General features: G+C 47.5%; 31 non-coding genes and 1 pseudogene across 31 annotated transcripts; 30 read left to right on the top strand and 2 right to left on the bottom strand.

The window, feature by feature from the left end:
- Positions 1-105: 105 nt before the first annotated feature.
- On the top strand, positions 106-218 carry LOC142371733 (U5 spliceosomal RNA). The gene has a single exon (XR_012768102.1). It is a non-coding gene; the product is annotated as a U5 spliceosomal RNA (small nuclear RNA).
- A 5,924-nt stretch (positions 219-6,142) lies between these two features.
- On the top strand, positions 6,143-6,327 carry LOC142370413 (U2 spliceosomal RNA). The gene has a single exon (XR_012767855.1). It is a non-coding gene; the product is annotated as a U2 spliceosomal RNA (small nuclear RNA).
- Positions 6,328-6,691: 364 nt separating this feature from the next.
- LOC142374594 (5S ribosomal RNA) lies at positions 6,692-6,810 on the top strand. The gene has a single exon (XR_012768752.1). It is a non-coding gene; the product is annotated as a 5S ribosomal RNA (ribosomal RNA).
- A 596-nt stretch (positions 6,811-7,406) lies between these two features.
- Positions 7,407-7,519, top strand: LOC142371729 (U5 spliceosomal RNA). Its single transcript, XR_012768101.1, has one exon. It is a non-coding gene; the product is annotated as a U5 spliceosomal RNA (small nuclear RNA).
- Positions 7,520-7,820: 301 nt separating this feature from the next.
- On the top strand, positions 7,821-8,011 carry LOC142368308 (U2 spliceosomal RNA). The gene has a single exon (XR_012767309.1). It is a non-coding gene; the product is annotated as a U2 spliceosomal RNA (small nuclear RNA).
- A 4,757-nt stretch (positions 8,012-12,768) lies between these two features.
- LOC142368410 (U2 spliceosomal RNA) lies at positions 12,769-12,959 on the bottom strand. Its single transcript, XR_012767343.1, has one exon. It is a non-coding gene; the product is annotated as a U2 spliceosomal RNA (small nuclear RNA).
- Positions 12,960-13,260: 301 nt separating this feature from the next.
- Positions 13,261-13,373, bottom strand: LOC142371721 (U5 spliceosomal RNA). Its single transcript, XR_012768100.1, has one exon. It is a non-coding gene; the product is annotated as a U5 spliceosomal RNA (small nuclear RNA).
- A 610-nt stretch (positions 13,374-13,983) lies between these two features.
- Positions 13,984-14,102, top strand: LOC142400990 (5S ribosomal RNA). The gene has a single exon (XR_012773028.1). It is a non-coding gene; the product is annotated as a 5S ribosomal RNA (ribosomal RNA).
- A 596-nt stretch (positions 14,103-14,698) lies between these two features.
- On the top strand, positions 14,699-14,811 carry LOC142371714 (U5 spliceosomal RNA). Its single transcript, XR_012768099.1, has one exon. It is a non-coding gene; the product is annotated as a U5 spliceosomal RNA (small nuclear RNA).
- Positions 14,812-15,112: 301 nt separating this feature from the next.
- Positions 15,113-15,303, top strand: LOC142368304 (U2 spliceosomal RNA). Its single transcript, XR_012767308.1, has one exon. It is a non-coding gene; the product is annotated as a U2 spliceosomal RNA (small nuclear RNA).
- Positions 15,304-15,667: 364 nt separating this feature from the next.
- On the top strand, positions 15,668-15,786 carry LOC142401012 (5S ribosomal RNA). The gene has a single exon (XR_012773037.1). It is a non-coding gene; the product is annotated as a 5S ribosomal RNA (ribosomal RNA).
- Positions 15,787-16,382: 596 nt separating this feature from the next.
- On the top strand, positions 16,383-16,495 carry LOC142371706 (U5 spliceosomal RNA). The gene has a single exon (XR_012768097.1). It is a non-coding gene; the product is annotated as a U5 spliceosomal RNA (small nuclear RNA).
- A 301-nt stretch (positions 16,496-16,796) lies between these two features.
- LOC142370200 (U2 spliceosomal RNA) lies at positions 16,797-16,987 on the top strand. The gene has a single exon (XR_012767819.1). It is a non-coding gene; the product is annotated as a U2 spliceosomal RNA (small nuclear RNA).
- A 364-nt stretch (positions 16,988-17,351) lies between these two features.
- On the top strand, positions 17,352-17,460 carry LOC142401242 (5S ribosomal RNA; annotated as a pseudogene).
- A 596-nt stretch (positions 17,461-18,056) lies between these two features.
- Positions 18,057-18,169, top strand: LOC142371701 (U5 spliceosomal RNA). Its single transcript, XR_012768096.1, has one exon. It is a non-coding gene; the product is annotated as a U5 spliceosomal RNA (small nuclear RNA).
- A 301-nt stretch (positions 18,170-18,470) lies between these two features.
- Positions 18,471-18,661, top strand: LOC142370196 (U2 spliceosomal RNA). Its single transcript, XR_012767818.1, has one exon. It is a non-coding gene; the product is annotated as a U2 spliceosomal RNA (small nuclear RNA).
- A 364-nt stretch (positions 18,662-19,025) lies between these two features.
- On the top strand, positions 19,026-19,144 carry LOC142375040 (5S ribosomal RNA). Its single transcript, XR_012768866.1, has one exon. It is a non-coding gene; the product is annotated as a 5S ribosomal RNA (ribosomal RNA).
- Positions 19,145-19,740: 596 nt separating this feature from the next.
- LOC142371694 (U5 spliceosomal RNA) lies at positions 19,741-19,853 on the top strand. The gene has a single exon (XR_012768095.1). It is a non-coding gene; the product is annotated as a U5 spliceosomal RNA (small nuclear RNA).
- Positions 19,854-20,154: 301 nt separating this feature from the next.
- On the top strand, positions 20,155-20,345 carry LOC142368302 (U2 spliceosomal RNA). Its single transcript, XR_012767307.1, has one exon. It is a non-coding gene; the product is annotated as a U2 spliceosomal RNA (small nuclear RNA).
- Positions 20,346-20,709: 364 nt separating this feature from the next.
- On the top strand, positions 20,710-20,828 carry LOC142375033 (5S ribosomal RNA). The gene has a single exon (XR_012768865.1). It is a non-coding gene; the product is annotated as a 5S ribosomal RNA (ribosomal RNA).
- Positions 20,829-21,424: 596 nt separating this feature from the next.
- On the top strand, positions 21,425-21,537 carry LOC142371690 (U5 spliceosomal RNA). Its single transcript, XR_012768094.1, has one exon. It is a non-coding gene; the product is annotated as a U5 spliceosomal RNA (small nuclear RNA).
- A 301-nt stretch (positions 21,538-21,838) lies between these two features.
- LOC142370060 (U2 spliceosomal RNA) lies at positions 21,839-22,029 on the top strand. The gene has a single exon (XR_012767780.1). It is a non-coding gene; the product is annotated as a U2 spliceosomal RNA (small nuclear RNA).
- A 364-nt stretch (positions 22,030-22,393) lies between these two features.
- Positions 22,394-22,512, top strand: LOC142375027 (5S ribosomal RNA). The gene has a single exon (XR_012768864.1). It is a non-coding gene; the product is annotated as a 5S ribosomal RNA (ribosomal RNA).
- A 596-nt stretch (positions 22,513-23,108) lies between these two features.
- Positions 23,109-23,221, top strand: LOC142371685 (U5 spliceosomal RNA). Its single transcript, XR_012768093.1, has one exon. It is a non-coding gene; the product is annotated as a U5 spliceosomal RNA (small nuclear RNA).
- A 304-nt stretch (positions 23,222-23,525) lies between these two features.
- On the top strand, positions 23,526-23,716 carry LOC142368398 (U2 spliceosomal RNA). Its single transcript, XR_012767340.1, has one exon. It is a non-coding gene; the product is annotated as a U2 spliceosomal RNA (small nuclear RNA).
- Positions 23,717-24,080: 364 nt separating this feature from the next.
- Positions 24,081-24,199, top strand: LOC142401018 (5S ribosomal RNA). The gene has a single exon (XR_012773042.1). It is a non-coding gene; the product is annotated as a 5S ribosomal RNA (ribosomal RNA).
- Positions 24,200-24,795: 596 nt separating this feature from the next.
- On the top strand, positions 24,796-24,908 carry LOC142371679 (U5 spliceosomal RNA). The gene has a single exon (XR_012768091.1). It is a non-coding gene; the product is annotated as a U5 spliceosomal RNA (small nuclear RNA).
- Positions 24,909-25,209: 301 nt separating this feature from the next.
- LOC142368296 (U2 spliceosomal RNA) lies at positions 25,210-25,400 on the top strand. Its single transcript, XR_012767306.1, has one exon. It is a non-coding gene; the product is annotated as a U2 spliceosomal RNA (small nuclear RNA).
- Positions 25,401-25,764: 364 nt separating this feature from the next.
- Positions 25,765-25,883, top strand: LOC142375021 (5S ribosomal RNA). Its single transcript, XR_012768862.1, has one exon. It is a non-coding gene; the product is annotated as a 5S ribosomal RNA (ribosomal RNA).
- Positions 25,884-26,479: 596 nt separating this feature from the next.
- On the top strand, positions 26,480-26,592 carry LOC142371666 (U5 spliceosomal RNA). Its single transcript, XR_012768089.1, has one exon. It is a non-coding gene; the product is annotated as a U5 spliceosomal RNA (small nuclear RNA).
- Positions 26,593-26,893: 301 nt separating this feature from the next.
- On the top strand, positions 26,894-27,084 carry LOC142370046 (U2 spliceosomal RNA). The gene has a single exon (XR_012767778.1). It is a non-coding gene; the product is annotated as a U2 spliceosomal RNA (small nuclear RNA).
- Positions 27,085-27,448: 364 nt separating this feature from the next.
- LOC142375015 (5S ribosomal RNA) lies at positions 27,449-27,567 on the top strand. The gene has a single exon (XR_012768861.1). It is a non-coding gene; the product is annotated as a 5S ribosomal RNA (ribosomal RNA).
- Positions 27,568-27,775: the final 208 nt, after the last annotated feature.

The following is a 27,775-nucleotide window of genomic DNA, read 5'->3' as shown; positions in this document are numbered from 1 at the left end:
ACCTGGTCGGCCGAGGAGCAAGTGTCTCAACCAAGCAAAGCTCACCATGGGGAAGGTGGCTATGCCAACTGGCCTGATGCACTGCTCCCGCAGTGTCAAATACTCGTACTCTGGTTTCTCTTCATAACGTACAAGTCTTTCGCCTTTTACTAAAGACTTCCGTGGAGAGCAACATTAATGAGTTGTTTCTATTTTTGGAAGGCTTTACCTTTGCGGGTGAAGCCCATTCTGTCTGTGCAAAGGAAATCTTCTTGCTGTGCCGAGTGACTTCTCGGAGTAGAGTCACCCTATGTGTTGAGACCGTGCCCATGTTCAAAGCTGGAGGCGCTAAATTGTTGTTTGAATGGTGCTCAGTGGAGCGGGCGGGAGTGCAAAGTTGTACCATCTGAAACGGCTGAAGAGTGCTCACTGCAGCGGGTGGGCGGAGGTGCAAAGTGACGCTTTGTAGGCGAAAAAAGAGCACCGCCACAAGTGCGCATTGTGCCAGGAAGGGCCCTCGGACGTGAAACAGTGGAGGGTTATCGCTTCTCGGCCTTTTGGCTAAGACTGCGATCGCCTCCTTTGGGTGGACTATTTTATGCCTTTTCGGCATTAAATTCTCACGCTTTGGAGGTTCTTTTTTGTGCGTGGTCAAAGTATTCCAACTCTTTTGTAGTTGCAGTTCTTTGTCAAAATTTTCCTTTATTACCCCCTTTTTTCAGGTTTCTGCTTCTTGAACGAGTTTCAGCTGAAACAGGGTCGGTGTCGGTGTTCCGGGTTTTTTTTTTGGAGGAAGGTAAGTATCCCTTTTTAGTACCTTTTTATCCACTTTTTACTCTTTTATTGGGTTTTTAGTGTGATATTTATTATTGTTCTTTTAAGCATTTTATTTAAAAACTGTTTGTGGTGCCTCCATCATGTCGGCTAACTATGCTGGCATGAGGAGGCACCACAGCGCTAGATTTTTATTTAAAGAAAAAGAAGGAAAGCTCATAGAGATGTCCAGATTGGACTTCTCTCGGAAGCTAATTCAAAATATATTGAACTTCAAGCCAGACGATTTGAATTGCATCCTGTCATTGCCTTTTAACAAAGGTTTCGATGTAAGTTTTCGCACTGCAGCTTTGCTGCAAGAGTTTTGGATGAGATTTGAAAATGTGCAAGCCCAGTTTTCTGCGTTTACTGTTGAGAAACTTACTGACAATACTCTGAAGACAGTAATTGTCAGAATGTTCAATGAAATGGTGAACGCAGAAGATATCTGTATATGGTTGGGTAGATTCTGCACTGTTAAAGGCCAGGCAATGAAGGTGAGGGATGTCGATGGCATCTGGAACTGCGCCTGGAGGGTCCCCATCCAACAATGGCAAGACCCCCAGGGCTTCCAGGGCCTGAAACATCTCCCATCAATGATTGTCTTGGGAGAAAACAGAGGCTACATCCACTACCAGGGACAGCCCAAACTCTGCCGCAAGTGTGGGGAGCACGGGCACCTGGTGGAGGCCTGCACAAAGGTGTTTTGTGGCAAATGTAGAGGAATCGGTCACACCTTCGAAGAGTGTACGAATGGCAGAAAGTGCAATCTCTGTGGAGAATCAAACCACCTCTTCAGAGATTGCCCAAAATCCTTTGCCAACAAATTGAAATCCAAAAAAACGCGGGAAGGAAATGGAGGGCAGACAGAGGCAGTTAACGAGCTACTTGAAACAGCTGGGCTGGAAAATTCAAACTTCCTGCCAAAACCCCTGAATGGTGGACAGCAGTCAGGTGAGGCAGAGGAGGGGGAGGGGCCTGCTACACCCCCACCAATGGAGAGTTCTGGAGAGGAGGTGGTGGTGCAGGCAGAAGGCGGAGCTAGTTCAGAATGTGAAGAAGTCCAATCACACGATGATAGCGAGGATGCCTCCCTCCCAGATGCCCAGCAAACAAAGAGGCTTGCATCAGAATTGTCCTCTGATTCTCCTATAGTCTCAGAGAAGAGGGGAAGAGCTGGGACTACCTCAGACAGTTCATCTGTGGAGGAGCCCAGAGTCTTCCCCTCCAATTCCCCAAATGAGGTCTCTTTTTTAAATGTAGTTCTGCAATCAACCCCTAGAGACTCAAAGTTTAACAAAACCTTGCAACAGAGGCCGACCCCCAGAGTCCGACCGGGGAATAGAGCTCAACACCCTCGCCTCTCACCTGTAGAAGTGAAGGAAGAGCTCCGTTCACAAGAAATTACATAACTGCTTTTAAGATATTTTAAATGTTTTAACCCTCATTTAGTCTTTTAAGATGTCATACCTGTTGTTTTTAACCATACTCATGACACTCACTCTCTCAACTATTAATGTGAGAAGTGTAAAGTCGAAAGTTAGAGCCCAGAGTGTTTTATCCTTTCTTAGTTCTTTTAAGTCAGATGTTCTTTTAATACAGGAATGCGGCCTACCGTTTTTAAAGCACTACAGACAGTGGGAGGAGATGTGGCCACAGATATCATTGTGGAGTGGATCCAACCAAAACAAAAATGATGGAGTGGCCATTTTAATCAAAAACCCTCAGGTTCTGGTAAAGGGCAGCACTGTGGTGAGAGACGGACGGGCACTTTTAGCACATTTGACTTTTATGGGACAAGATTTTAACCTCTTAAATATTTATGGCTTTAACGAAAAAAATGACCGGTATGACCTTTTAGAAGACCTGCAGTCCCACATGCTAGGTAGGGCACCACTAGTTTTAGGGGGTGATTTTAACTGTATTTTAAGCAGGAGTGACAGAAAAAGAGCTGGGGAATTTTTTAAAGTTGACAAAACATCGGTTTTATTACAGGGCATATGCAAGGATTTTAAACTTCAGGACTGTTTTAAAACCATGCATCCCAGAGAGGAGGGCTTCACCTGGTTCAGTGGTGATGGCACCAGAGCCTCTCGTATAGACTACCTTTTTACACGGGACTGCCCACCAACCGATGCTAGATTGACCCCCGTTTTCTTTTCCGATCACCTGATGCTTTCCTGCACCCTATCACTCTCTTCGGGTGTGACTTCCGGAAGTGGTCTGTGGAAACTAAACTGCTCCCTTTTAAAAGAAGATGAATTAGTTAGTCAGTACCGGGAGCAGTACCACGAGTGGCAGACCCTTCAAGACTTTTACGATACACGTGCACACTGGTGGGAAATGGTGAAGGAAAAGACCCAGACTTTCTTTAGACAGGCAGGTAGGAGAAAAAAGAATAGGGAAAACAGATGCATGATGGGACTGCAGAAGCGACTACAGCGCTATTTTAAATTAAACCAACAAGGGATGGATTTTAATGATGAAATTAAACAAGTGAAAACAGAGATGTTGATTTTAGCAGATATTAAAAGTAAGGGTGTCATTTTAAGAAGCAGGGAACGAGAAATAGAGGAAGGAGAGAAGTGCACAAGGTATTTTTTTAAGAAAATTGTGAATAAAGGGGGGGCCATTTTAAAGCTAACAAAAGAGAACGGGTGCACAGTTGATTCAATGGAAGAAATTAAACAAGCTGTTGAACAATTTTATCGTGAACTGTACGAACAAAAACCTGTTGAAATGGACACCATGACAGAAGTTTTAAATTTCATAGAAAAAACAGTAAAAGACAGTGTGCTTTTAACCCAAGATTTTACCATTTCAGAGTTAAATAAATGTTTTACAAATTTTAAGAAAGGGAAGTCCCCAGGACAAGATGGACTTCCCGTAGAATTTTATTTGACCTTTTGGGATATTTTAGCACCTGACTTGTTTACTGTTTTTATGGAATTTGAGCAACTTGACCGACTTCCTGACAGTTTTAGAGCAGGGATAGTGACTCTTCTTCACAAAAAAAGAGACAAGACTGACTTGAAGAATTGGAGACCGATTACACTTTTAAACTTTGACTGTAAACTTTTTAGTAAACTTTTAGCCTCACGTATGTCCTTGTTTTTAGAAGACCTGATTCACCCGGATCAAGCCTGTGCCATCCCGGGGAGGAAGATAACCGACAGCCTCGTACTGATCCGAGACACCATCTGTTATGCGAGAGACAGAAACATTCGGCTAGCAGTCCTAAATTTAGACTTTGAGAAAGCCTTTGATCGGGTCTCGCACCTGTACCTTTTCCAGGTACTGCCAAAAATGGGGTTCCCAGAAAGGTTTATAGCTTGGGTGGGTCTGCTGTACCGGGGCATTACCAGCAAATTCCTTGTTAACGGGCATCTGACAAAAGCAGTAAACATCCACTGCGGTGTCCGTCAGGGTTGTCCGTTATCTGCCCTCCTCTACATCATCTGCGTCGAACCACTGGCACAGAGCTTGAGAAGGGACCACCGAATCAATGGGGTGAGAGTCCCGGGGAGCGGGGGACTATCGACAAAGTGTGTTTTATATATGGACGACGTAAACATTTTATGTACAGACCTAATATCCATCAATAGGACTCTGGACTTGACTGACTGGTATGGACGGGCCTCTGGGGCAAAACTAAACAGAAACAAGACCCAAGCCCAATTTTACGGGCCATGGACAGCGACTGAGACTGCAGGACTCCCCGTGACTATAACCCAGACAAAACAGAAAATACTGGGGATTAATTTTGACAAGGAAGGGGGAGGGACATCAAACTGGCCAGACGTGGTAGGGAAAGTAAAGCAAAGACTAGGATACTGGGGACTTAGAGGACTGACCATTGAAGGAAAGGTTTTAATCATCAAAGCTGTGATTTTACCTTTGCTTTTACTAATCAGTTCTGTTTTTATCCCACCTAGAAAAGTGCTTTTAGACCTGGACCGAGCCATTTTTTATTTTTTGTGGGGCTCCAAGTGGGAAAGACTGAGGAGAGATGTAATGAAGAAACAAAAAGAGAAAGGAGGAAAAGGAGTGCCTGATTTTTATTTGTTTTTAGGAAGCAGATACACTACACTGCACATCCTACAGGCCACAGACCCATCCGGAAACCCCAAAACTAAAGCAATGACACGATTCTGGATGGGTTCTTACCTCAGAAGACTGAAGATTTTACCCACCGACCTAAAAGGGCCTGTGTCTTTTAGCCTGCCACCATCCTATGCTTTTATCCAGACGTTCTTAAAGCATTTTAACTTGGAGGCAGAGGAGTTGCATGTTTTAACAAACCACCGCTCTTTGATTTCTGTTGTGCAGGAGCGGGAACCAGTGAGTCCAGTGCGTGGGCTCGCGTTCGGCGAGCCCTCAACAGTTTGGTGCAACGTCAACCATTCCGCTCTCCCAAACAGACTCCGGGACCTGTCGTGGATGGTGGCTCATGAGATCCTCCCAGTCAGGTCCGTTATGCACTCCCGGGGCATGTCAGCGATCTCAACCTGCCCGCGACCTGGTTGTGGCGCGCCCGAGTCGGTGAGGCACCTGCTCTGGGAGTGCAGCGCTGCTGCAGACCAGTGGGCAACAGCCGGCTCCTTGCAATTCCCGTACTTGCCAGCAAGGGAGGTCCTCACAGCACAACTCGTGCTCTATGGGGTGAGCCAAACAAAAATGAAAAAGAATGACTTTGCCAAGCAGTGGCTCACCCTAGCCGCCATCAAAGACGCCATGTGGACCTCCAGGAACTTGTTGGTGAGGAAGCGCATGCAGATCCCCCCCGTGGCTGTGATCCGGATGGCCGCAGCGGCGGCTCAAGCGGCCGGAGCTGCAGGCGGCGGGCCTAGGACACATCCACAAAGAAGAATCGCCTCTGTGCCCATTCGGATGAAGGAGCCGGAGCTACACACAAAAAGGTCAAAGCAGCGACGGCCTGGCTCTCCGGGTGAGGCAGGTGGGAAGGAGCAACAGGGTTGGGATCTCCTCTGAGCACCACGACAGGATCCCGAGAGACCTACTGTTTGGGGGAGCGAAATGAGTTTCCCTGGGTAGGGACTCACTGCGCTCCTGCACAAAAAATGGACTTGGAAGAGAGCATTTTAACTAATGCACTCCTTTTTAAAGACACTCAATACAAACTGCTACTCGCATGAGAACTACTTCACATGTAACTTTTACATTAGACAACATTGACCTTATCTGTAATATCCCATGGAAAACCTGTTTTAATGTTCTTGTTTTAAATGTGGTTATACAGATTACACTTATTTATTGATGTTTTTTATTCATAGGTAAAACATATGTCTTAAATATGAAGTTTTTATGAAAATGTGATGTATTAGTGTCAATAAATTTTTTCAAAAGAAAAAAAAAAAAAAATCTGTTCTTATCAGTTTAATATCTGATACGTCCTCTATATGAGGACTACATATTAAATGGATTTTTAGGCACAGGGGTTGAAAAAGGGGCTTGCTCCGTTCACTCCACGCATCGACCCGGTACTGCAGTGTCGCCGGGAACGGTGCACTCTTCCCAACTCTTGTGAAATAACAAAACCAGCGGTACAGGGTGGTAGTTTCAGGGAGCCGTTGTATTCTGACTTCTAACATAGAACTATAATGTTTAGAAAAGACGCAGCTTATGAGCATGTCGTGGGATTGAGCTTCCCTGGTTTCTCTGTATGACCATGAACACAAAACAACACACAGGGAACAGAGGAGCTTGACAGACACACACTAAGTTATCTGAGAGTCCCATTTTCAGCTGCAGAGAACAATCACATCAGGGAAGTCGATGTGCAGGCTCAACATCAGCCTCTCAAGCCGACTCTCTGGTAAAATAGGGGAAACGTATGGTTCCAGCACCTATATAACACATATTTGTCACAGGGACTGTGGCTTACGGCCACACCGCCCTGAACACGCCCGATCTCGTCCGATCTCGGAAGCCAAGCAGGGTCGGGCCAGGTTAGTACTTGGATGGGAGACCGCTTGGGAATACCAGGTGCTGTAAGCATTTTTCTCTCTGCATGTCTTTTGTTGAAACATCTGATGATCACCCTGTGATCCATCTTGCTGATCCTGGATCTGCTGAGATGTCCCAGGTCATGGTTGCCTTTGATCCTCATACATTTAACTTTGTCCTGACAAAGGAGCAGTTCCAAAAAGTCAAACAGGGACTGCCTTTGCATTTGACGCAGTCAAACTGCATGCGCCTGGAGAAGCCAAAAGGCTTACAGCACCTGGTATTCGCAGGCGGTCTCCCATCCAAGTACTAACCAGGCCCGACTCTGCTTAGCTTCTGAGATAAAACTCTGGCTTTTAGTCTGCGAAAAGAGAGTGAAAGTGAACTCCACTTTGAGATGGCTCTGGGATTGGGCCAACTGGGAGAATTGCTTGAAAAAAACCTCTACACCAAATGAGCGGTCAGAACAAAGCCTCAAGACCCCTAGTCTTTTGCACAGAGTAAAAGACAAAGCAGCCACTGAATAGGGCCCGATTGTTCCTACCTGGTCGGCCGAGGAGCAAGTGTCTCAACCAAGCAAAGCTCACCATGGGGAAGGTGGCTATGCCAACTGGCCTGATGCACTGCTCCCGCAGTGTCAAATACTCGTACTCTGGTTTCTCTTCATAACGTACAAGTCTTTCGCCTTTTACTAAAGACTTCCGTGGAGAGCAACATTAATGAGTTGTTTCTATTTTTGGAAGGCTTTACCTTTGCGGGTGAAGCCCATTCTGTCTGTGCAAAGGAAATCTTCTTGCTGTGCCGAGTGACTTCTCGGAGTAGAGTCACCTTATGTGTTGAGTCCGTGCCCATGTTCAAAGCTGGAGCGCTAAATTGCTGTTTGAATGGTGCTCAGTGGAGCGGGCGGGAGTGCAAAGTTGTACCATCTGAAACGGCTGAAGAGTGCTCACTGCAGCGGGTGGGCGGAGGTGCAAAGTGACGCTTTGTAGGCGAAAAAAGAGCACCGCCACAAGTGCGCATTGTGCCAGGAAGGGCCCTCGGACGTGAAACAGTGGAGGGTTATCGCTTCTCGGCCTTTTGGCTAAGATCAAGTGTAGTATCTGTTCTTATCAGTTTAATATCTGATACGTCCTCTATATGAGGACTACATATTAAATGGATTTTTAGGCACAGGGGTTGAAAAAGGGGCTTGCTCCGTTCACTCCACGCATCGACCCGGTACTGCAGTGCCGCCGGGAACGGTGCACTCTTCCCAACTCTTGTGAAATAACAAAACCAGCGGTACAGGGTGGTAGTTTCAGGGAGCCGTTGTATTCTGACTTCTAACATAGAACTATAATGTTTAGAAAAGACGCAGCTTATGAGCATGTCGTGGGATTGAGCTTCCCTGGTTTCTCTGTATGACCATGAACACAAAACAACACACAGGGAACAGAGGAGCTTGACAGACACACACTAAGGCCCAATCCCAATTCACCCCTTGGCCCTACCCCTTACCCCTTCCCCTCCGTTTTGCGCGTTCACGTGAAGAGGTAGTGTTGTCCCAATACTCTTCCAAAGCCCTTCCCCTTAGCCCTACCCCTCCGTTGTAGCCCTTCAAACGGAGGGGTTCGGCCAGGCAGACTCCGTCTGAAGGGGTATGATATATTTCCCAGAATACAACGCGACTACCGGGAGATCGCGAGTCTTTTAAAAATGGAAGGAACAACAAGAGCACCACACAAATGTAAGCTCCTCTATTTTTTTGCCATAATTTAACTGTTTTAACCGTTTTAGGTTGTAATAACTTGTGTGTTGTGTGAGTTTAACATGGTGGTAATGTGTAGTTATTTTCTGTTATAAACGCACATGGGAAAAGTCGATATTACTATTTTGTAATCGGTCAATGCATGTGCTGCAACAGTCGTAAAAAAGTTGTCGTTTTGAAATTGTAACTCGAGTACAAACAATGTAGTTGGTTAACCAGATAGAAGTTAATTTTGAGCGTCATTTCGCTACCTATTATCACAAGTATTCAACGTGACTGTGATTCACAGGGACTCAAGATGAAACAAAGGCCCTCATTGACTTTCGCGCCGAAAATGAAAGCCAATTTCTGAGGTCGAAAGCGTCGGCCAAACAACAGTGGGAGTGAGTAATTTATTTTAAGTCATAGGTCGCTCACAATGGTTTGTTTTAGTGCATTTGAGGCATTAACTTACGTTCTCCCTCGTATTTACAACACAGGAAGCTGATAAAGGAGCTGGGGTTGCAGGGGAAGGTCTCCTCCCAACAGGTCTCTAAAAAATGGGAGAACCTGAAAAAAAAATACAAGGTAAACAGGAAGTAATGTCCTTTAAGTAGATGAATACTGTGTGCTCTTGTTGAAATGTCGTCAGTGAGCAATGAAATGCATTTATAATTGCCATTGAATTGTTTTGCTTCCTGCAGCAGCTGAGAACTCCCTCCACTGGGGGTGGAACTGATGATGGCCAGGAGACCGCCACGACGTGGCACTATTATGAGGCTATGCACGGGGTGCTGGGAGCAAGACCAGCAATGGACCCTCCGCTATTGGTGGAAGCCTGTGCAGAGGAGGATGTATGTTTGTATGCTTTGGTAAACATACAACCATGTATTATTTATGTATCTATTGGTCTTTAATAATGAATGTGCATGGTATGTTTTTTAAAAATACATACATGTATTGTACACACAGCCACCACTACCTAATTCTATAACACCTTTTTTGTCAATGGATGAAAGTGTCTGCTATAATGTCATGTTGTGTCTTGTTCACCCAGAACGATGCTGAGCCCAGCACCTCAGCCATGCCTGCTGCGGTCACATCACAATTGTGCCGTCGTTCTCCAACATCCCCATCACCATCACCATCCCCAAAAAGGAGCAGGAAGTCAAATCCTGTACTGGACTTCCTGCTTCAGGAGAGTATTAAGGAGCAGCAGCGCCATGACCAAACGGAACAGAAGACCGAGCGCTTCTTAGCTCTGTTTGAGCGCATGGTTGATAAACTTTAAGGTGAGTTGATGTCCCCTGCACCTATTGTATACACAGCCACTACTACCGCATTCTGAAACACCTTTTTTTACAATGGATGAAAGTGCATGCTATAATGTCATGTTGTGTCTTGTCCCCCCAGAACATCACTGAGCCCTTGCAGCACCTCCGATGTCCCATGCACCTTCTCCGTTCCTGCTTCGTTCTCCCCACCATCTTCCATGTTTGCACTGTTGCCCGTTTATATTTTTATTTTATTCTTGTTTTCATTCAATATTTGCACAGCCACTTTAAGCTTTTATTTGCACTATAATTAATAAAATAATTTAAAGACAAAAAGTTTTTTGAGCATGATTATCACATCAACATCATATGAACGACTGAAACGGATATTGGTATGAAGAGATTTATTACAAAAGGGATAAAAAAAATAATTTGGGTACATTCTCAAACAAAAAATTAACCTCTTGACAGTTCAGCCTTTAAGTCACAAAAAAATTATACATCGCACAGCTCTACAGTGAGACCTGGGCTGCTAATCTGTCCCGTGTTCCAGGCCCAGCATAAAAAATATATATATAAAAAAAAAAAAAAAAGGCAGTAATAAAAAAGCCACCAAAAATAAAATGCATTGCAGATCAATACTGTGACACCAGGGCAGCCAATCTGTCCCGCATTGCATTTCCACTCGCCTCATTAACTGCTAAGGCCTCTCGGGGAGGTTGGGGATCCATGTTGTCCTCTGCCACATCCTCATCTGGCTCAAGCAGGTCCCCATTGTCCAGACACACATTGTGGAGAAATGCACAGGATGCAATAACCTGCGGAGCAAATACTGGCCTCACTTCCAGTGCCTTGAAAAGGGTACACCGCCACCTGGTCTTCATTACCCCAAAGGCTCGCTCAATTATACTACGACCCTTGGCATGGTAGTAGTTGTAGCGGCCCTGTATTGGTCCATTGACTGGTTCCTTGTACGGAGGCATGAGGCTGATGGGTGTGTCTAAACATGGGTAGCCACCATCCCCAAGGAGAACGTAGCCTGGTGGAGGGTACCGCCTCGCCTTGTAGCAGGTGCTGTTTTTCATGACCCTCGTGTCATGAACGGAACCCGGGTAACCAACAAAGATGTCCAGGAATCTTCCAGTGGAATCGCAAATTGCCTGCATGTTGATCGAATAAAAGCCTTTGTAGTTAAGGTAGTCAATTCGGTGCAGTGTTGGTGGCTTTATTCTAATGTGGCTACCGTCTATTGCACCCACAACATTTCTGAATGCAGGGCTCCCAGATAGCTGAACAAATCCTTGGCCAACTGCATCCAGCTCTCCAGCCTGCGGGAATGCAATGGCACGTCGTAGATTTTGGCATATGTAATTAGCCACTGTGTGGACGACGCGGTGCACCGTGGATTTGGGAACGTTAAACACACGAGCCACCACGATGTAAGAGAGTCCATGTGCCAACCAGTATATATAGATCAGGACCTCTAGTTGCCCGCCCCAACCATGGTCCTGCTCTCTCTGTGGTAGCCTTTGGACAGCTTGTACGGCTCTTCTGCTGAGGCGAAAGTCCTGCTTTAAGTCCGCCTCAACATTGAACCACAACCTTAGAACAGGCATGTTTTGGTCCAATCTGCAATAATTTGTGGGATGACCCGTCTGCTGGAAAGAAAAACATGGAAAGATCAGGCTTTCATCCTCCCAAACCAACACATTGATAGCACACACAATGCAGTGCATTTATTTATGTCATCAAATCTGAACCTGGTACAAAGAAAGCCGCTTCAAAAACGCATGAGCTGCATGTTTATCCCAAACGGAACGAGGCGAGTAACAAAAGGCTAAACGTTAGCTTATGCTATTAGCTAGGTTAGCCAGGTTAGAATACTACTCCAATCAGCAAATCAGCAAATCCAACGAGACAAGAAAATTGTTTCTATATTACACGATATCACAAATGTACAGTTAGAAGCACTTTCATATACACACACCCATTATCATATTCACACGCCGGATCTGGAAGCTACCAGCTGCTCACTCACACGCGTTATTTGCATTAATGTATCATAATGTATCATTCTACATACCGTAACAAGATCCAGCAATGCTCCCAGATGTCGAAGACGCCTTCGCCTGATGGCACTCCGTCGATTCGACGCAGATATTTCTAAAAATATCCGAATAGCCCAGGACAGCGGGAACACCACTACAGCAGGCATGTTTGTTTTCGTCTGGCTGAAGCTGTCGCTTTGGGTTACGTAACAACTGACGGCGCGGACTTATGACGTACGTGAGTGTGAAGGGGTGTCCCAATACGTAGGGGTATGTTTTATTCCCCTACGCCTACGCCTTCGTTCGAAGGGGCGAGGGGTAGGGGTGAGGGGTAGGCGAAGGGGTAGGGAAATAGAATTGGGATTGGGCCTTAGTTATCTGAGAGTCCCATTTTCAGCTGCAGAGAACAATCACATCAGGGAAGTCGATGTGCAGGCTCAACATCAGCCTCTCAAGCCGACTCTCTGGTAAAATAGGGGAAACGTATGGTTCCAGCACCTATATAACACATATTTGTCACAGGGACTGTGGCTTACGGCCACACCGCTGGGAAATATTCTGGGAAATATATCATACCCCTTCAGACGGAGTCTGCCTGGCCGAACCCCTCCGTTTGAAGGGCTACAACGGAGGGGTAGGGCTAAGGGGAAGGGCTTTGGAAGAGTATTGGGACAACACTACCTCTTCACGTGAACGCGCAAAACGGAGGGGAAGGGGTAAGGGGTAGGGCCAAGGGGTGAATTGGGATTGGGCCTTAGTGTGTGTCTGTCAAGCTCCTCTGTTCCCTGTGTGTTGTTTTGTGTTCATGGTCATACAGAGAAACCAGGGAAGCTCAATCCCACGACATGCTCATAAGCTGCGTCTTTTCTAAACATTATAGTTCTATGTTAGAAGTCAGAATACAACGGCTCCCTGAAACTACCACCCTGTACCGCTGGTTTTGTTATTTCACAAGAGTTGGGAAGAGTGCACCGTTCCCGGCGGCACTGCAGTACCGGGTCGATGCGTGGAGTGAACGGAGCAAGCCCCTTTTTCAACCCCTGTGCTTAAAAATCCATTTAATATGTAGTCCTCATATAGAGGACGTATCAGATATTAAACTGATAAGAACAGATACTACACTTGATCTTAGCCAAAAGGCCGAGAAGCGATAACCCTCCACTGTTTCACGTCCGAGGGCCCTTCCTGGCACAATGCGCACTTGTGGCGGTGCTCTTTTTTCGCCTACAAAGCGTCACTTTGCACCTCCGCCCACCCGCTGCAGTGAGCACTCTTCAGCCGTTTCAGATGGTACAACTTTGCACTCCCGCCCGATCCACTGAGCACCATTCAAACAGCAATTTAGCGCTCCAGCTTTGAACATGGGCACGGACTCAACACATAAGGTGACTCTACTCCGAGAAGTCACTCGGCACAGCAAGAAGATTTCCTTTGCACAGACAGAATGGGCTTCACCCGCAAAGGTAAAGCCTTCCAAAAATAGAAACAACTCATTAATGTTGCTCTCCACGGAAGTCTTTAGTAAAAGGCGAAAGACTTGTACGTTATGAAGAGAAACCAGAGTACGAGTATTTGACACTGCGGGAGCAGTGCATCAGGCCAGTTGGCATAGCCACCTTCCCCATGGTGAGCTTTGCTTGGTTGAGACACTTGCTCCTCGGCCGACCAGGTAGGAACAATCGGGCACTATTCAATGGCTGCTTTGTCTTTTACTCTGTGCAAAAGACTAGGGGTCTTGAGGCTTTGTTCTGACCGCTCATTTGGTGTAGAGGTTTTTTTCAAGCAATTCTCCCAGTTGGCCCAATCCCAGAGCCATCTCAAAGTGGAGTTCACTTTCACTCTCTTTTCGCAGACTAAAAGCCAGAGTTTTATCTCAGAAGCTAAGCAGAGTCGGGCCTGGTTAGTACTTGGATGGGAGACCGCCTGCGAATACCAGGTGCTGTAAGCCTTTTGGCTTCTCCAGGCGCATGCAGTTTGACTGCGTCAAATGCAAAGGCAGTCCCTGTTTGACTTTTTGGAGTTATCTGAGAGTCCCATTTTCAGCTGCAGAGAACAATCACATCAGGGAAGTCGATGTGCAGGCTCAACATCAGCCTCTCAAGCCGACTCTCTGGTAAAATAGGGGAAACGTATGGTTCCAGCACCTATATAACACATATTTGTCACAGGGACTGTGGCTTACGGCCACACCGGCCTGAACACGCCCGATCTCGTCCGATCTCGGAAGCCAAGCAGGGTCGGGCCTGGTTAGTACTTGGATGGGAGACCGCTTGGGAATACCAGGTGCTGTAAGCATTTTTCTCTCTGCATGTCTTTTGTTGAAACATCTGATGATCACCCTGTGATCCATCTTGCTGATCCTGGATCTGCTGAGATGTCCCAGGTCATGGTTGCCTTTGATCCTCATACATTTAACTTTGTCCTGACAAAGGAGCAGTTCCAAAAAGTCAAACAGGGACTGCCTTTGCATTTGACGCAGTCAAACTGCATGCGCCTGGAGAAGCCAAAAGGCTTACAGCACCTGGTATTCGCAGGCGGTCTCCCATCCAAGTACTAACCAGGCCCGACTCTGCTTAGCTTCTGAGATAAAACTCTGGCTTTTAGTCTGCGAAAAGAGAGTGAAAGTGAACTCCACTTTGAGATGGCTCTGGGATTGGGCCAACTGGGAGAATTGCTTGAAAAAAACCTCTACACCAAATGAGCGGTCAGAACAAAGCCTCAAGACCCCTAGTCTTTTGCACAGAGTAAAAGACAAAGCAGCCACTGAATAGGGCCCGATTGTTCCTACCTGGTCGGCCGAGGAGCAAGTGTCTCAACCAAGCAAAGCTCACCATGGGGAAGGTGGCTATGCCAACTGGCCTGATGCACTGCTCCCGCAGTGTCAAATACTCGTACTCTGGTTTCTCTTCATAACGTACAAGTCTTTCGCCTTTTACTAAAGACTTCCGTGGAGAGCAACATTAATGAGTTGTTTCTATTTTTGGAAGGCTTTACCTTTGCGGGTGAAGCCCATTCTGTCTGTGCAAAGGAAATCTTCTTGCTGTGCCGAGTGACTTCTCGGAGTAGAGTCACCTTATGTGTTGAGTCCGTGCCCATGTTCAAAGCTGGAGCGCTAAATTGCTGTTTGAATGGTGCTCAGTGGAGCGGGCGGGAGTGCAAAGTTGTACCATCTGAAACGGCTGAAGAGTGCTCACTGCAGCGGGTGGGCGGAGGTGCAAAGTGACGCTTTGTAGGCGAAAAAAGAGCACCGCCACAAGTGCGCATTGTGCCAGGAAGGGCCCTCGGACGTGAAACAGTGGAGGGTTATCGCTTCTCGGCCTTTTGGCTAAGATCAAGTGTAGTATCTGTTCTTATCAGTTTAATATCTGATACGTCCTCTATATGAGGACTACATATTAAATGGATTTTTAGGCACAGGGGTTGAAAAAGGGGCTTGCTCCGTTCACTCCACGCATCGACCCGGTACTGCAGTGCCGCCGGGAACGGTGCACTCTTCCCAACTCTTGTGAAATAACAAAACCAGCGGTACAGGGTGGTAGTTTCAGGGAGCCGTTGTATTCTGACTTCTAACATAGAACTATAATGTTTAGAAAAGACGCAGCTTATGAGCATGTCGTGGGATTGAGCTTCCCTGGTTTCTCTGTATGACCATGAACACAAAACAACACACAGGGAACAGAGGAGCTTGACAGACACACACTAAGTTATCTGAGAGTCCCATTTTCAGCTGCAGAGAACAATCACATCAGGGAAGTCGATGTGCAGGCTCAACATCAGCCTCTCAAGCCGACTCTCTGGTAAAATAGGGGAAACGTATGGTTCCAGCACCTATATAACACATATTTGTCACAGGGACTGTGGCTTACGGCCACACCGCCCTGAACACGCCCGATCTCGTCCAATCTCGGAAGCCAAGCAGGGTCGGGCCTGGTTAGTACTTGGATGGGAGACCGCTTGGGAATACCAGGTGCTGTAAGCATTTTTCTCTCTGCATGTCTTTTGTTGAAACATCTGATGATCACCCTGTGATCCATCTTGCTGATCCTGGATCTGCTGAGATGTCCCAGGTCATGGTTGCCTTTGATCCTCATACATTTAACTTTGTCCTGACAAAGGAGCAGTTCCAAAAAGTCAAACAGGGACTGCCTTTGCATTTGACGCAGTCAAACTGCATGCGCCTGGAGAAGCCAAAAGGCTTACAGCACCTGGTATTCGCAGGCGGTCTCCCATCCAAGTACTAACCAGGCCCGACTCTGCTTAGCTTCTGAGATAAAACTCTGGCTTTTAGTCTGCGAAAAGAGAGTGAAAGTGAACTCCACTTTGAGATGGCTCTGGGATTGGGCCGACTGGGAGAATTGCTTGAAAAGAACCTCTACACCAAATGAGCGGTCAGAACAAAGCCTCAAGACCCCTAGTCTTTTGCACAGAGTAAAAGACAAAGCAGCCACTGAATAGGGCCCGATTGTTCCTACCTGGTCGGCCGAGGAGCAAGTGTCTCAACCAAGCAAAGCTCACCATGGGGAAGGTGGCTATGCCAACTGGCCTGATGCACTGCTCCCGCAGTGTCAAATACTCGTACTCTGGTTTCTCTTCATAACGTACAAGTCTTTCGCCTTTTACTAAAGACTTCCGTGGAGAGCAACATTAATGAGTTGTTTCTATTTTTGGAAGGCTTTACCTTTGCGGGTGAAGCCCATTCTGTCTGTGCAAAGGAAATCTTCTTGCTGTGCCGAGTGACTTCTCGGAGTAGAGTCACCTTATGTGTTGAGTCCGTGCCCATGTTCAAAGCTGGAGCGCTAAATTGCTGTTTGAATGGTGCTCAGTGGAGCGGGCGGGAGTGCAAAGTTGTACCATCTGAAACGGCTGAAGAGTGCTCACTGCAGCGGGTGGGCGGAGGTGCAAAGTGACGCTTTGTAGGCGAAAAAAGAGCACCGCCACAAGTGCGCATTGTGCCAGGAAGGGCCCTCGGACGTGAAACAGTGGAGGGTTATCGCTCCTCGGCCTTTTGGCTAAGATCAAGTGTAATATCTGTTCTTATCAGTTTAATATCTGATACGTCCTCTATATGAGGACTACATATTAAATGGATTTTTAGGCACAGGGGTTGAAAAAGGGGCTTGCTCCGTTCACTCCACGGATCGACCCGGTACTGCAGTGCCGCCGGGAACGGTGCACTCTTCCCAACTCTTGTGAAATAACAAAACCAGCGGTACAGGGTGGTAGTTTCAGGGAGCCGTTGTATTCTGACTTCTAACATAGAACTATAATGTTTAGAAAAGACGCAGCTTATGAGCATGTCGTGGGATTGAGCTTCCCTGGTTTCTCTGTATGACCATGAACACAAAACAACACACAGGGAACAGAGGAGCTTGACAGACACACACTAAGTTATCTGAGAGTCCCATTTTCAGCTGCAGAGAACAATCACATCAGGGAAGTCGATGTGCAGGCTCAACATCAGCCTCTCAAGCCGACTCTCTGGTAAAATAGGGGAAACGTATGGTTCCAGCACCTATATAACACATATTTGTCACAGGGACTGTGGCTTACGGCCACACCGCCCTGAACACGCCCGATCTCGGAAGCCAAGCAGGGTCGGGCCTGGTTAGTACTTGGATGGGAGACCGCTTGGGAATACCAGGTGCTGTAAGCATTTTTCTCTCTGCATGTCTTTTGTTGAAACATCTGATGATCACCCTGTGATCCATCTTGCTGATCCTGGATCTGCTGAGATGTCCCAGGTCATGGTTGCCTTTGATCCTCATACATTTAACTTTGTCCTGACAAAGGAGCAGTTCCAAAAAGTCAAACAGGGACTGCCTTTGCATTTGACGCAGTCAAACTGCATGCGCCTGGAGAAGCCAAAAGGCTTACAGCACCTGGTATTCGCAGGCGGTCTCCCATCCAAGTACTAACCAGGCCCGACTCTGCTTAGCTTCTGAGATAAAACTCTGGCTTTTAGTCTGTGAAAAGAGAGTGAAAGTGAACTCCACTTTGAGATGGCTCTGGGATTGGGCCAACTGGGAGAATTGCTTGAAAAAAACCTCTACACCAAATGAGCGGTCAGAACAAAGCCTCAAGACCCCTAGTCTTTTGCACAGAGTAAAAGACAAAGCAGCCACTGAATAGGGCCCGATTGTTCCTACCTGGTCGGCCGAGGAGCAAGTGTCTCAACCAAGCAAAGCTCACCATGGGGAAGGTGGCTATGCCAACTGGCCTGATGCACTGCTCCCGCAGTGTCAAATACTCGTACTCTGGTTTCTCTTCATAACGTACAAGTCTTTCGCCTTTTACTAAAGACTTCCGTGGAGAGCAACATTAATGAGTTGTTTCTATTTTTGGAAGGCTTTACCTTTGCGGGTGAAGCCCATTCTGTCTGTGCAAAGGAAATCTTCTTGCTGTGCCGAGTGACTTCTCGGAGTAGAGTCACCTTATGTGTTGAGTCCGTGCCCATGTTCAAAGCTGGAGCGCTAAATTGCTGTTTGAATGGTGCTCAGTGGAGCGGGCGGGAGTGCAAAGTTGTACCATCTGAAACGGCTGAAGAGTGCTCACTGCAGCGGGTGGGCGGAGGTGCAAAGTGACGCTTTGTAGGCGAAAAAAGAGCACCGCCACAAGTGCGCATTGTGCCAGGAAGGGCCCTCGGACGTGAAACAGTGGAGGGTTATCGCTCCTCGGCCTTTTGGCTAAGATCAAGTGTAATATCTGTTCTTATCAGTTTAATATCTGATACGTCCTCTATATGAGGACTACATATTAAATGGATTTTTAGGCACAGGGGTTGAAAAAGGGGCTTGCTCCGTTCACTCCACGGATCGACCCGGTACTGCAGTGCCGCCGGGAACGGTGCACTCTTCCCAACTCTTGTGAAATAACAAAACCAGCGGTACAGGGTGGTAGTTTCAGGGAGCCGTTGTATTCTGACTTCTAACATAGAACTATAATGTTTAGAAAAGACGCAGCTTATGAGCATGTCGTGGGATTGAGCTTCCCTGGTTTCTCTGTATGACCATGAACACAAAACAACACACAGGGAACAGAGGAGCTTGACAGACACACACTAAGTTATCTGAGAGTCCCATTTTCAGCTGCAGAGAACAATCACATCAGGGAAGTCGATGTGCAGGCTCAACATCAGCCTCTCAAGCCGACTCTCTGGTAAAATAGGGGAAACGTATGGTTCCAGCACCTATATAACACATATTTGTCACAGGGACTGTGGCTTACGGCCACACCGCCCTGAACACGCCCGATCTCGTCCGATCTCGGAAGCCAAGCAGGGTCGGGCCTGGTTAGTACTTGGATGGGAGACCGCTTGGGAATACCAGGTGCTGTAAGCATTTTTCTCTCTGCATGTCTTTTGTTGAAACATCTGATGATCACCCTGTGATCCATCTTGCTGATCCTGGATCTGCTGAGATGTCCCAGGTCATGGTTGCCTTTGATCCTCATACATTTAACTTTGTCCTGACAAAGGAGCAGTTCCAAAAAGTCAAACAGGGACTGCCTTTGCATTTGACGCAGTCAAACTGCATGCGCCTGGAGAAGCCAAAAGGCTTACAGCACCTGGTATTCGCAGGCGGTCTCCCATCCAAGTACTAACCAGGCCCGACTCTGCTTAGCTTCTGAGATAAAACTCTGGCTTTTAGTCTGTGAAAAGAGAGTGAAAGTGAACTCCACTTTGAGATGGCTCTGGGATTGGGCCAACTGGGAGAATTGCTTGAAAAAAACCTCTACACCAAATGAGCGGTCAGAACAAAGCCTCAAGACCCCTAGTCTTTTGCACAGAGTAAAAGACAAAGCAGCCACTGAATAGGGCCCGATTGTTCCTACCTGGTCGGCCGAGGAGCAAGTGTCTCAACCAAGCAAAGCTCACCATGGGGAAGGTGGCTATGCCAACTGGCCTGATGCACTGCTCCCGCAGTGTCAAATACACGTACTCTGGTTTCTCTTCATAACGTACAAGTCTTTCGCCTTTTACTAAAGACTTCCGTGGAGAGCAACATTAATGAGTTGTTTCTATTTTTGGAAGGCTTTACCTTTGCGGGTGAAGCCCATTCTGTCTGTGCAAAGGAAATCTTCTTGCTGTGCCGAGTGACTTCTCGGAGTAGAGTCACCTTATGTGTTGAGTCCGTGCCCATGTTCAAAGCTGGAGCGCTAAATTGCTGTTTGAATGGTGCTCAGTGGAGCGGGCGGGAGTGCAAAGTTGTACCATCTGAAACGGCTGAAGAGTGCTCACTGCAGCGGGTGGGCGGAGGTGCAAAGTGACGCTTTGTAGGCGAAAAAAGAGCACCGCCACAAGTGCGCATTGTGCCAGGAAGGGCCCTCGGACGTGAAACAGTGGAGGGTTATCGCTTCTCGGCCTTTTGGCTAAGATCAAGTGTAGTATCTGTTCTTATCAGTTTAATATCTGATACGTCCTCTATATGAGGACTACATATTAAATGGATTTTTAGGCACAGGGGTTGAAAAAGGGGCTTGCTCCGTTCACTCCACGCATCGACCCGGTACTGCAGTGCCGCCGGGAACGGTGCACTCTTCCCAACTCTTGTGAAATAACAAAACCAGCGGTACAGGGTGGTAGTTTCAGGGAGCCGTTGTATTCTGACTTCTAACATAGAACTATAATGTTTAGAAAAGACGCAGCTTATGAGCATGTCGTGGGATTGAGCTTCCCTGGTTTCTCTGTATGACCATGAACACAAAACAACACACAGGGAACAGAGGAGCTTGACAGACACACACTAAGTTATCTGAGAGTCCCATTTTCAGCTGCAGAGAACAATCACATCAGGGAAGTCGATGTGCAGGCTCAACATCAGCCTCTCAAGCCGACTCTCTGGTAAAATAGGGGAAACGTATGGTTCCAGCACCTATATAACACATATTTGTCACAGGGACTGTGGCTTACGGCCACACCGCCCTGAACACGCCCGATCTCGTCCGATCTCGGAAGCCAAGCAGGGTCGGGCCTGGTTAGTACTTGGATGGGAGACCGCTTGGGAATACCAGGTGCTGTAAGCATTTTTCTCTCTGCATGTCTTTTGTTGAAACATCTGATGATCACCCTGTGATCCATCTTGCTGATCCTGGATCTGCTGAGATGTCCCAGGTCATGGTTGCCTTTGATCCTCATACATTTAACTTTGTCCTGACAAAGGAGCAGTTCCAAAAAGTCAAACAGGGACTGCCTTTGCATTTGACGCAGTCAAACTGCATGCGCCTGGAGAAGCCAAAAGGCTTACAGCACCTGGTATTCGCAGGCGGTCTCCCATCCAAGTACTAACCAGGCCCGACTCTGCTTAGCTTCTGAGATAAAACTCTGGCTTTTAGTCTGCGAAAAGAGAGTGAAAGTGAACTCCACTTTGAGATGGCTCTGGGATTGGGCCGACTGGGAGAATTGCTTGAAAAAAACCTCTACACCAAATGAGCGGTCAGAACAAAGCCTCAAGACCCCTAGTCTTTTGCACAGAGTAAAAGACAAAGCAGCCACTGAATAGGGCCCGATTGTTCCTACCTGGTCGGCCGAGGAGCAAGTGTCTCAACCAAGCAAAGCTCACCATGGGGAAGGTGGCTATGCCAACTGGCCTGATGCACTGCTCCCGCAGTGTCAAATACTCGTACTCTGGTTTCTCTTCATAACGTACAAGTCTTTCGCCTTTTACTAAAGACTTCCGTGGAGAGCAACATTAATGAGTTGTTTCTATTTTTGGAAGGCTTTACCTTTGCGGGTGAAGCCCATTCTGTCTGTGCAAAGGAAATCTTCTTGCTGTGCCGAGTGACTTCTCGGAGTAGAGTCACCTTATATGTTGAGTCCGTGCCCATGTTCAAAGCTGGAGCGCTAAATTGCTGTTTGAATGGTGCTCAGTGGAGCGGGCGGGAGTGCAAAGTTGTACCATCTGAAACGGCTGAAGAGTGCTCACTGCAGCGGGTGGGCGGAGGTGCAAAGTGACGCTTTGTCGGCGAAAAAAGAGCACCGCCACAAGTGCGCATTGTGCCAGGAAGGGCCCTCGGACGTGAAACAGTGGAGGGTTATCGCTTCTCGGCCTTTTGGCTAAGATCAAGTGTAGTATCTGTTCTTATCAGTTTAATATTTGATACGTCCTCTTTATGAGGACTACATATTAAATGGATTTTTAGGCACAGGGGTTGAAAAAGGGGCTTGCTCCGTTCACTCCACGCATCGACCCGGTACTGCAGTGCCGCCGGGAACGGTGCACTCTTCCCAACTCTTGTGAAATAACAAAACCAGCGGTACAGGGTGGTAGTTTCAGGGAGCCGTTGTATTCTGACTTCTAACATAGAACTATAATGTTTAGAAAAGACGCAGCTTATGAGCATGTCGTGGGATTGAGCTTCCCTGGTTTCTCTGTATGACCATGAACACAAAACAACACACAGGGAACAGAGGAGCTTGACAGACACACACTAAGTTATCTGAGAGTCCCATTTTCAGCTGCAGAGAACAATCACATCAGGGAAGTCGATGTGCAGGCTCAACATCAGCCTCTCAAGCCGACTCTCTGGTAAAATAGGGGAAACGTATGGTTCCAGCACCTATATAACACATATTTGTCACAGGGACTGTGGCTTACGGCCACACCGCCCTGAACACGCCCGATCTCGTCCGATCTCGGAAGCCAAGCAGGGTCGGGCCTGGTTAGTACTTGGATGGGAGACCGCTTGGGAATACCAGGTGCTGTAAGCATTTTTCTCTCTGCATGTCTTTTGTTGAAACATCTGATGATCACCCTGTGATCCATCTTGCTGATCCTGGATCTGCTGAGATGTCCCAGGTCATGGTTGCCTTTGATCCTCATACATTTAACTTTGTCCTGACAAAGGAGCAGTTCCAAAAAGTCAAACAGGGACTGCCTTTGCATTTGACGCAGTCAAACTGCATGCGCCTGGAGAAGCCAAAAGGCTTACAGCACCTGGTATTCGCAGGCGGTCTCCCATCCAAGTACTAACCAGGCCCGACTCTGCTTAGCTTCTGAGATAAAACTCTGGCTTTTAGTCTGCGAAAAGAGAGTGAAAGTGAACTCCACTTTGAGATGGCTCTGGGATTGGGCCAACTGGGAGAATTGCTTGAAAAAAACCTCTACACCAAATGAGCGGTCAGAACAAAGCCCCAAGACCCCTAGTCTTTTGCACAGAGTAAAAGACAAAGCAGCCACTGAATAGGGCCCGATTGTTCCTACCTGGTCGGCCGAGGAGCAAGTGTCTCAACCAAGCAAAGCTCACCATGGGGAAGGTGGCTATGCCAACTGGCCTGATGCACTGCTCCCGCAGTGTCAAATACTCGTACTCTGGTTTCTCTTCATAACGTACAAGTCTTTCGCCTTTTACTAAAGACTTCCGTGGAGAGCAACATTAATGAGTTGTTTCTATTTTTGGAAGGCTTTACCTTTGCGGGTGAAGCCCATTCTGTCTGTGCAAAGGAAATCTTCTTGCTGTGCCGAGTGACTTCTCGGAGTAGAGTCACCCTATGTGTTGAGACCGTGCCCATGTTCAAAGCTGGAGCGCTAAATTGTTGTTGTTTGAATGGTGCTCAGTGGAGCGGGCGGGAGTGCAAAGTTGTACCATCTGAAACGGCTGAAGAGTGCTCACTGCAGCGGGTGGGCGGAGGTGCAAAGTGACGCTTTGTAGGCGAAAAAAGAGCACCGCCACAAGTGCGCATTGTGCCAGGAAGGGCCCTCGGACGTGAAACAGTGGAGGGTTATCGCTTCTCGGCCTTTTGGCTAAGATCAAGTGTAGTATCTGTTCTTATCAGTTTAATATCTGATACGTCCTCTATATGAGGACTACATATTAAATGGATTTTTAGGCACAGGGGTTGAAAAAGGGGCTTGCTCCGTTCACTCCACGCATCGACCCGGTACTGCAGTGTCGCCGGGAACGGTGCACTCTTCCCAACTCTTGTGAAATAACAAAACCAGCGGTACAGGGTGGTAGTTTCAGGGAGCCGTTGTATTCTGACTTCTAACATAGAACTATAATGTTTAGAAAAGACGCAGCTTATGAGCATGTCGTGGGATTGAGCTTCCCTGGTTTCTCTGTATGACCATGAACACAAAACAACACACAGGGAACAGAGGAGCTTGACAGACACACACTAAGTTATCTGAGAGTCCCATTTTCAGCTGCAGAGAACAATCACATCAGGGAAGTCGATGTGCAGGCTCAACATCAGCCTCTCAAGCCGACTCTCTGGTAAAATAGGGGAAACGTATGGTTCCAGCACCTATATAACACATATTTGTCACAGGGACTGTGGCTTACGGCCACACCGCCCTGAACACGCCCAATCTCGTCCGATCTCGGAAGCCAAGCAGGGTCGGGCCTGGTTAGTACTTGGATGGGAGACCGCTTGGGAATACCAGGTGCTGTAAGCATTTTTCTCTCTGCATGTCTTTTGTTGAAACATCTGATGATCACCCTGTGATCCATCTTGCTGATCCTGGATCTGCTGAGATGTCCCAGGTCATGGTTGCCTTTGATCCTCATACATTTAACTTTGTCCTGACAAAGGAGCAGTTCCAAAAAGTCAAACAGGGACTGCCTTTGCATTTGACGCAGTCAAACTGCATGCGCCTGGAGAAGCCAAAAGGCTTACAGCACCTGGTATTCGCAGGCGGTCTCCCATCCAAGTACTAACCAGGCCCGACTCTGCTTAGCTTCTGAGATAAAACTCTGGCTTTTAGTCTGCGAAAAGAGAGTGAAAGTGAACTCCACTTTGAGATGGCTCTGGGATTGGGCCGACTGGGAGAATTGCTTGAAAAAAACCTCTACACCAAATGAGCGGTCAGAACAAAGCCTCAAGACCCCTAGTCTTTTGCACAGAGTAAAAGACAAAGCAGCCACTGAATAGGGCCCGATTGTTCCTACCTGGTCGGCCGAGGAGCAAGTGTCTCAACCAAGCAAAGCTCACCATGGGGAAGGTGGCTATGCCAACTGGCCTGATGCACTGCTCCCGCAGTGTCAAATACTCGTACTCTGGTTTCTCTTCATAACGTACAAGTCTTTCGCCTTTTACTAAAGACTTCCGTGGAGAGCAACATTAATGAGTTGTTTCTATTTTTGGAAGGCTTTACCTTTGCGGGTGAAGCCCATTCTGTCTGTGCAAAGGAAATCTTCTTGCTGTGCCGAGTGACTTCTCGGAGTAGAGTCACCTTATGTGTTGAGTCCGTGCCCATGTTCAAAGCTGGAGCGCTAAATTGCTGTTTGAATGGTGCTCAGTGGAGCGGGCGGGAGTGCAAAGTTGTACCATCTGAAACGGCTGAAGAGTGCTCACTGCAGCGGGTGGGCGGAGGTGCAAAGTGACGCTTTGTAGGCGAAAAAAGAGCACCGCCACAAGTGCGCATTGTGCCAGGAAGGGCCCTCGGACGTGAAACAGTGGAGGGTTATCGCTTCTCGGCCTTTTGGCTAAGATCAAGTGTAGTATCTGTTCTTATCAGTTTAATATCTGATACGTCCTCTATATGAGGACTACATATTAAATGGATTTTTAGGCACAGGGGTTGAAAAAGGGGCTTGCTCCGTTCACTCCACGCATCGACCCGGTACTGCAGTGCCGCCGGGAACGGTGCACTCTTCCCAACTCTTGTGAAATAACAAAACCAGCGGTACAGGGTGGTAGTTTCAGGGAGCCGTTGTATTCTGACTTCTAACATAGAACTATAATGTTTAGAAAAGACGCAGCTTATGAGCATGTCGTGGGATTGAGCTTCCCTGGTTTCTCTGTATGACCATGAACACAAAACAACACACAGGGAACAGAGGAGCTTGACAGACACACACTAAGTTATCTGAGAGTCCCATTTTCAGCTGCAGAGAACAATCACATCAGGGAAGTCGATGTGCAGGCTCAACATCAGCCTCTCAAGCCGACTCTCTGGTAAAATAGGGGAAACGTATGGTTCCAGCACCTATATAACACATATTTGTCACAGGGACTGTGGCTTACGGCCACACCGCCCTGAACACGCCCGATCTCGTCCGATCTCGGAAGCCAAGCAGGGTCGGGCCTGGTTAGTACTTGGATGGGAGACCGCTTGGGAATACCAGGTGCTGTAAGCATTTTTCTCTCTGCATGTCTTTTGTTGAAACATCTGATGATCACCCTGTGATCCATCTTGCTGATCCTGGATCTGCTGAGATGTCCCAGGTCATGGTTGCCTTTGATCCTCATACATTTAACTTTGTCCTGACAAAGGAGCAGTTCCAAAAAGTCAAACAGGGACTGCCTTTGCATTTGACGCAGTCAAACTGCATGCGCCTGGAGAAGCCAAAAGGCTTACAGCACCTGGTATTCGCAGGCGGTCTCCCATCCAAGTACTAACCAGGCCCGACTCTGCTTAGCTTCTGAGATAAAACTCTGGCTTTTAGTCTGCGAAAAGAGAGTGAAAGTGAACTCCACTTTGAGATGGCTCTGGGATTGGGCCGACTGGGAGAATTGCTTGAAAAAAACCTCTACACCAAATGAGCGGTCAGAACAAAGCCTCAAGACCCCTAGTCTTTTGCACAGAGTAAAAGACAAAGCAGCCACTGAATAGGGCCCGATTGTTCCTACCTGGTCGGCCGAGGAGCAAGTGTCTCAACCAAGCAAAGCTCACCATGGGGAAGGTGGCTATGCCAACTGGCCTGATGCACTGCTCCCGCAGTGTCAAATACTCGTACTCTGGTTTCTCTTCATAACGTACAAGTCTTTCGCCTTTTACTAAAGACTTCCGTGGAGAGCAACATTAATGAGTTGTTTCTATTTTTGGAAGGCTTTACCTTTGCGGGTGAAGCCCATTCTGTCTGTGCAAAGGAAATCTTCTTGCTGTGCCGAGTGACTTCTCGGAGTAGAGTCACCTTATATGTTGAGTCCGTGCCCATGTTCAAAGCTGGAGCGCTAAATTGCTGTTTGAATGGTGCTCAGTGGAGCGGGCGGGAGTGCAAAGTTGTACCATCTGAAACGGCTGAAGAGTGCTCACTGCAGCGGGTGGGCGGAGGTGCAAAGTGACGCTTTGTCGGCGAAAAAAGAGCACCGCCACAAGTGCGCATTGTGCCAGGAAGGGCCCTCGGACGTGAAACAGTGGAGGGTTATCGCTTCTCGGCCTTTTGGCTAAGATCAAGTGTAGTATCTGTTCTTATCAGTTTAATATTTGATACGTCCTCTTTATGAGGACTACATATTAAATGGATTTTTAGGCACAGGGGTTGAAAAAGGGGCTTGCTCCGTTCACTCCACGCATCGACCCGGTACTGCAGTGCCGCCGGGAACGGTGCACTCTTCCCAACTCTTGTGAAATAACAAAACCAGCGGTACAGGGTGGTAGTTTCAGGGAGCCGTTGTATTCTGACTTCTAACATAGAACTATAATGTTTAGAAAAGACGCAGCTTATGAGCATGTCGTGGGATTGAGCTTCCCTGGTTTCTCTGTATGACCATGAACACAAAACAACACACAGGGAACAGAGGAGCTTGACAGACACACACTAAGTTATCTGAGAGTCCCATTTTCAGCTGCAGAGAACAATCACATCAGGGAAGTCGATGTGCAGGCTCAACATCAGCCTCTCAAGCCGACTCTCTGGTAAAATAGGGGAAACGTATGGTTCCAGCACCTATATAACACATATTTGTCACAGGGACTGTGGCTTACGGCCACACCGCCCTGAACACGCCCGATCTCGTCCGATCTCGGAAGCCAAGCAGGGTCGGGCCTGGTTAGTACTTGGATGGGAGACCGCTTGGGAATACCAGGTGCTGTAAGCATTTTTCTCTCTGCATGTCTTTTGTTGAAACATCTGATGATCACCCTGTGATCCATCTTGCTGATCCTGGATCTGCTGAGATGTCCCAGGTCATGGTTGCCTTTGATCCTCATACATTTAACTTTGTCCTGACAAAGGAGCAGTTCCAAAAAGTCAAACAGGGACTGCCTTTGCATTTGACGCAGTCAAACTGCATGCGCCTGGAGAAG

This window comes from Odontesthes bonariensis, chromosome 2, assembly GCF_027942865.1.
Source record: "Odontesthes bonariensis isolate fOdoBon6 chromosome 2, fOdoBon6.hap1, whole genome shotgun sequence".
Classification (NCBI taxonomy): domain Eukaryota; kingdom Metazoa; phylum Chordata; class Actinopteri; order Atheriniformes; family Atherinopsidae; genus Odontesthes; species Odontesthes bonariensis.
The sequence above is the reverse complement of the archived record's forward strand: the minus strand, read 5'-3'. Positions and strand labels throughout refer to the sequence as shown.